General features: G+C 45.5%; 1 pseudogene; it reads left to right on the forward strand.

Moving 5' to 3' along the window:
- The window catches only part of LOC102430381, a 17891-nt pseudogene extending 11190 nt beyond the window's left edge, over positions 1-6701 (forward strand).
- The last annotated feature ends 326 nt before the right edge of the window (positions 6702-7027 follow it).

Consider the following 7027-nt stretch of genomic DNA (forward strand, 5'->3'; position numbering starts at 1 on the left):
CCAAAGAGCCGCATGTGCTCGCGACCGTGGTTTGCCGACCATGGTTTTAGAGTATTGAGGATGGCCCAATTCCATATTCACCTTACACTTAGAGTCTAGCTCTGTACATGTCATGCACTTTCTTGTATTATTGTCATGTATCACTCTCACCTGCTATATTTTAAGCTTTTAAAGGGAGGGATATTAAATAGATACCATTAGCCTCAAGTCTCAATTCCTAGCATAGTAGGTTGTAAGTAATAGGACATTAGCATGTTTTATAAATGAATTATATTACTTTTATCATAATAATATGACTTCAAAGGGAAACTTTCCGACATTTCAAAGTGATATTCTGAGATTTTTGGATCAGACTTTAAGAGATGCTAGAAATTGGCCTCTAATGATTACCTTGAGCTGATATTTATTACAACTCTCCAGTGCAAACTAAAAATTCTAGCCTGATAGTGATGATGACTGGTTTATTGGCATCTTACTTGAACAAATGTAGGTTAAATTTTGAAAGGATGTACTATGGTAATAAAACCGGCAGATCAGTTTTTGATGGTCTAAAGCTTCCACAGTTGGTGAAATATTTGCAAGCATATTGGAAAGATAGGATGATTCTTTTTCTTTTTTAAGGAAGGGATTTAAATCACATCTCTCCCTGGTGCAGACATGGATGGCCATTTCCAGAGGGGGTATATTAGGACCTACTGGGTACATGATGTTTTCTGCTTATTGATGGCTTCTATAAATATATCTTGTAAATTATTCCACCAGAGGAATGACACAAGTTGGGCTTGTGTCAAATAATAGAAGTCAAAACATAGGGCAGATGTATATACCATTCTCCTGCCTGATTTTATCAGAGGTCAAGAATTACAGATTACTAATAATGAAGGGGGCCTAGAGATTATTGCATTAAGAAAAAGCCTCATCAGAGTGAAGGGTCCTGATTTTTTTAAAATATATTTTTATTGATTTCAGAGAGGAAGGGAAAGGGAGAGAGAGAGAGAAACATCACTGATGAGAGAGAATCATTGATTGGCTGCCTCCTGCACGACCCCTACTGGGGATCGAGCCCATAACCCAGGCATGTGCCCTTGACCGGAATTGAACCCAGGACCCTTCAGTCCACAGGCTGATAATCTATCCACTGAGCAAACCAGCTGGGGCAAGGGTCCTGATTCTGAAGTCAGATAACTTGGGTTCCAGTCCTGGATCTACCACTTACTGCCCATATGACCTCATTCAAGTTACTTAACCACCTGTACTTCAGTTTTCTTCTCTGTAAAATCTACACTAATAAAATACAAACATGCAAATTGACCGTACCTTCACTACACCTTAAGCCACACCCACCAGCCAATCAGAGTGACTATATGCAAATTAACCCAACCAAGATGGCGGCCGGCAGCCACGGAGCTGGAGCGAGCAGGAGGCTTGGTTGCCCCCAAAATGGAGGAAGCCAACTTCCCGCCTGTGGCGGCCTGCTCTGAGCTCCACTCAAAGCAAGAAAGTTTCAATTATAGAAGGTAAATAAACCCCAGATACCTGCTTTCAGCTGGCCGTGGCCACGGAGCTGGAGTGAGCAGGAGGCTTTCCCTCGCGCCCTCCCTGGCTGGCTCTGAGCTCCACTCAGGCAACAAAGTTTCAATCATAGAAGGTAAATAAATCCCAGAATAAAAAAGAAAAAAGAAAAAAAGGAGAGGCTGGGAGCTTCCGTCACCGGAGGGGGGGGGAGGAGCTTGGCCAGCCTGAAAAGTGGTCCTCAGTCCCTCACCCAGACTGGCCAGGCACCCCAGTCTGGACCCCCCACCCTAAACGGGGTGTGGCCAGCCTGAAAACAGCCATCAGCCCCTCACCCAGGCTGGCCAAACCTCCATGGGGTGAGAGTCCCCACTGTGGGGGCTTAACCAGCCTGCAAACAGCCATCAGCCCCTCACCCAGGCTGGCCAGGCACCCCAGTGGGACCCCCACCCTGATCTGGGACACCCTTCAGGGCAAACCAGCTGGCCCCCACCCGTGCACTAGGCCTCTATCCTATATAATAAAAAGTTAATATGCAAACTGACCCTAACAGCAGAAAGACTGGGAATGACTGGTCACTATGACACACACTGACCACCAGGGGGCAGACGCTCAATGCAGGAACTGCCCCCTGGTGGTCAGTGCACTCCCACAGGGGGAGCTCTGCTCAGCCACAAGCCAGGCTGATGGCTGCCAGTACAGCGGTGGTGGTGGGAGACTCTCCCGCCTCCTCAGCAGTGCTAAGGATGTCTGACTGCAGCTTAGGCCTGCTCCCCGCTGGCAAGTGGACATCCCCCGAGGACTCCCGGGCTGCTAGAGGGATGTCTGATTGCCAGCTTAGGCCAAATCCCCCAGGGAGCAGGCCTAAGCAAGCAGGTGTCATTCCCCGAGGGGTCCCAGACTGCGAGAGGGCACAGGCCAGGCTGAGGGATTCCCACCCCCCGAGTGCACGAATTTTTGTGCACCGGGCCTCTAGTGGATATCATAATAATAGTCCTCATCTCATTGAGTGTCATGAGGGTTTTGTGAGTTAGTATCTGTAAAGCACTCAGAATGGCCTGTTACCTGGCATGTAATAAGGCCATATATGTGTTGTCTATTATCATTAGCTTTACACCTCTATGTTTAAGAAACTGAGGTCCAGAGTCATGAATCGTTGTATGTAAGGTCACAGAGTCTTGGCTAGAACCTAGCTTTGCTCATTCTGAATTCAGGGCTTTTTTTTGTTTGTTTTTTACTCTGCCATGAACCCTTGCAAATGGAATGATTTCAATAAGCCCTGAGAAATTGGAATTTCATTTAATGCAATATTTTTTAAGGTTATAGCAAAAAATAGCCAGCATTGCTTATGACTAGTTCCAAGAAGTACAAATTAATCCTTTGGCCTTAAGCATTGTTACAAATATGTTGGTGTCCCACCCATCTATCCTCCACTCACTGGACCAGTACATGCTATTAACATCCTTCTAATAGGCATCTGTGACATTTTGCTTATGGGCTTTCTCCTGATCTTTGCATGGGAAGGATAAAAATCTCCAGGAGTTAATCCTCCCTTGGGGACAGTCCCCCCACCAGTCCAGTTGCTTTTGCCTCAGGTGAGATAACACACACACACACACACACACACACACACACAGACACACACACAGACACACACAGACACACACACACACACACACACACACACACACACACACACTGGAACTTACTCTCTCCCGTCTCTCTGTCAGAATTCTCCAGCAGGATTGAGGCTCAACAGCACACAAGATTCCTCTAATATTTCTTCTATAGCCAAGATTTGGAATCATCCTAAGTGCCCATCAGCAGATGAGTGGATTAAAAAACGGTGGTACATCTACACAATGGAATACTATGCTGTGGTAAAAAAGAAGGAACTCTTACCATTTGCAACAGCATGGATGGAACTGGAGAGCATTATGCTAAGCGAAATAAGCCAGTCAGAGAAAGATAAATATCACATGATCTCACTCATTTGTGGATTATAATGAACAACATAAACTGATGAACAAATACAGATCTAGAGGCAGAGAAGCATTGATCAGATGCTCAAACCTCAGAGGGAAAGTAGGGGAGGGTGGGGGAAAGGGGGAAAGATCAACCAAAAGACTTGTATGCATGCATATAAGCATAAGTGATGGATGCAGACAACAGGGGCTGAGGGTGAGGGCAAGACTGGGGGGATGAGGGGACAATGGGGGGGATAAAGACACATTTGTAATACCTTAATCAATAAAAATTTTAAAAAGAGCTCACAAGACACCTGCTCACAGGCAATACATTCTGAAGTGGCTGCTTTCTTCTCCCATCTCACTTCCCTTCTTCTCTATTGGTGTTTTTTGGGATCACCTCACAGATAAACTACTTGCATTCAAATCCTTGTCTCATGTTCTGTTTGATCCCATTGAATAATGACTAGAAATAAGCAAGAGGTCTAAGTACTCTATGGCTTGGGAAGAAATATATCCAAAGTATTTTTTGGTATTCTAGAAGAGGCAAAAAAAAAATGCTGGCTGTGAGGCCCATCATAAAAAAAATAGAGATGTTTTCAGAGTACCTTTCCCTCCCCCCTCCTCCCCACACACATAACAAGCTGGGCCTATTTGAAACTATAAAGTTCTCAGAAACTTTTAAGCCTTGAAGGAAACTGGAAATGTTTGAACAAATAAAAATACTTACATGGCTTATATAATTTTAACACCCTTCACAGATCTAAAGTCACTTTGTTAATTTAGGAACATAAAATTGCATTATGTATAACTTGGTTGGCTCCTAAAACTATCATATTTGATATCTTGAGAGATGTGCAGGCCTGGAAAATTTGAGGAGCAAAAAGACGATTTTGAAATGGGATCTTGAAGTGCCATGGTTAAATAGAATTCCACGTTATTCTATAAGTTGGGCAGGTATAGGCTGCTCGTTCAGGTGGTGTCATTTCCCCTATCCTGGAAATACTTTAAGAGGTTGGTTTTCAGCGCAATTTGGGAGCTAGATCTACTTGGGAATAGCTCTGATGTGTTCCGTTGTAATACATTATCAAACTCCAAAGAGTTTGCCCTTAATATACCCTATATACCTCAGGCATCCCTTTACTCATGAATCCATCTATAATATGAGATTAATGTAGAATAGAGAAAAGACAGCTATGTTGAGGTGCAGATGCTGGATAGTGTATAAAAACATACACTAGCGAAAAACCAGCCAGGGCTGGCCTCAGGACCACCTGCACTGAATAATGACTCCCTGCCCTGGTGCCCGCCAATCAATCAGCAGAGACCACAACCCTAAAAGGACACACCTGGAAAGCTGTTGAATATGCTATTAAGATCTTCCCCAGAGACCTGCCCTAAAAGCTCTGCCCTTAAAACCCTTAGGGAGGAGAACCCAATTGTGCTCTCCCTTCTGGGAGCAAGCCCATGCCTCCCATCCCCTGCTCCTCCTTCCCCCGCCCCCAAACTTTACCACTAGCTTCCTCACTCCTAAGCTCTTAGGGTCCTTCCTTAACCTTTATAACTTGTTTCCTAAGCCCATTTCTTCTAGGAACTGCTTCTACCTCTGTGATCTACCAAATAAATGTTCTCTTGTAAACACACACACACACCACCACCACCACCAACAACAACAACAAACCCATACACTAGCTAAGGGACGTGGATTCTCACACCAGCATCAGAGTTGGGTGTACACAACCACATCACTTTGAAAAATCATGTCACTAAATCAATTAGTAAATGATAATCCCCTGGATGTAGGGATTGGTTTGCATGTAGCTTTTTTAGCTCAAAGATTGGGGTTTTTGTTGAATGGTTGGATGTAAATTGCCACGTGAAACCACTGTCTGAAATCAGCCTTTAATAGAGGGTGGGCAATCTTCCGCAGGGCACCTGAACCAAGTGCAGGGTCCAGAGCAGACAGTTGCTCTCTGTGTCAGAGGTTACGTCAGTGGATGCTGGGCATTTCCAGGGACCAGGGCATGCTGAACGACATCATCTGAGAGGGTGCTGGTGAGCTGGTACCACTGGATGCTTCAGTGCCAGTGAAATATTCTGGGTACCTCGAGCACATGGACAAGCCTTTTTTGTTGTTGTTAATCCTCACCTGAGGATATTTTTCCCATTGATTTTTAGAGAGAGAGAGTAAGGGAGGCGGAGAGACAGAGAAAGAAACATCGATGTGAGAGAGAGACATTGCTAGGTTGCCTCCCGCACATCCCCAGACGAGGACCGGGGATTGAGCCTGCAACCAAGGTACATGCCCTAGACCGGAATCGAATCTGGGATCCTTCAGTCCATGGGCCAACACTCTATTCACTGAGCCAACCAGCTAGGGCAGTGGTTCTCAACCTTGGCTGCACATTAGAATCACCTGGGAATCTTTTTAAAATCCTGATTTCTGGATTTTAAAAGGATTCCCAGGTGATTCTAATGTGCTGCCAAGGTTGAGAACCACTGAGCTAGGGCATAGACAAGCCTTTTGATTCTAATTGTTTTAGGGAAACTCCTGGGCTCATGAAGCTTGGAGAGGATACTCCACTTGGGGGCATGGAGCTGGGCCTTCTGAGCATGCGGAGGGGAGAGCTGGCTAGGTTTCTGTTCAAACCAACCTATGCTTATGAACACTGGGCAACCTACCCTTGATCCCCAAAACTCCACCGTCTGATTCCAGACTGAGCTATTTGACTTCCTGGATTATATTGAATCAGACAAGTTTTGTGCCCTGTCAGCTGAGGAACAAGATCAATTTCTACTTCTGAGGTCCTAAAAGTGGCAGCTACTGAACCGAGTTTGGCAAGTAGTTTTTCTGCCAAAGTCGTTTCTATGGTGCCAAAGTGAGAGATAAATGGGCCTTATTGCTTCTCCACTGGCAAGCAGCACCCGCTGAAGAAGCTGCCAAGCTTCTCGTGCTCTGTAACCTCTCCTTTAACTACCTGTGGCTGGACCCACCCGTGCCCTTCACTGTGGAGTTCAGGCTCTGATCATTGACCAAAAAAATGCCAAAGCCCTCTTCCAATGCGGACAGGCCTGTCTCCTCATGACCACCAGAAGGCCCTGGCTTTTCTAGTTCGAGCCAAGTAGGAACAGCCCTTCAAACATGACGTCAATAATGAGCTGAAGAAACTGGCCAGCTGTTAAAGGGACTTCACAGATAAAGAGAAAGAAACGTGCCATTGAATGTTTCCTCGTTGTGATAATGACTCCACAGTAAGAGAAAATGAAAGATTCTCAACTAACTACAAGCAAGAGAAGTGAGGCTGCTGGAGTTATCCATCAGGATGGGTGGGGAGTGGGGGGTGTCTTTTTGGAAAGAAAGAGCCCCCCGGGGCACACTGTGTCGCAGTGGCCTGCTTGGAAGAGGGGCTGAAATTCCCCAGCCCAGGGCATTGCCTCATCTCCGATGCTGCTGACCCATGCTTTCCCAGGTACTGTTTTCTGCTTCACATTTTCATACACATAGTAGGGGAATGTGTCACTACTGACAAGTAGAAAAATGCTATTTT

Source organism: Myotis lucifugus, unplaced genomic scaffold (assembly GCF_000147115.1).
Source record: "Myotis lucifugus unplaced genomic scaffold, Myoluc2.0 scaffold_20, whole genome shotgun sequence".
NCBI lineage: Eukaryota > Metazoa > Chordata > Mammalia > Chiroptera > Vespertilionidae > Myotis > Myotis lucifugus.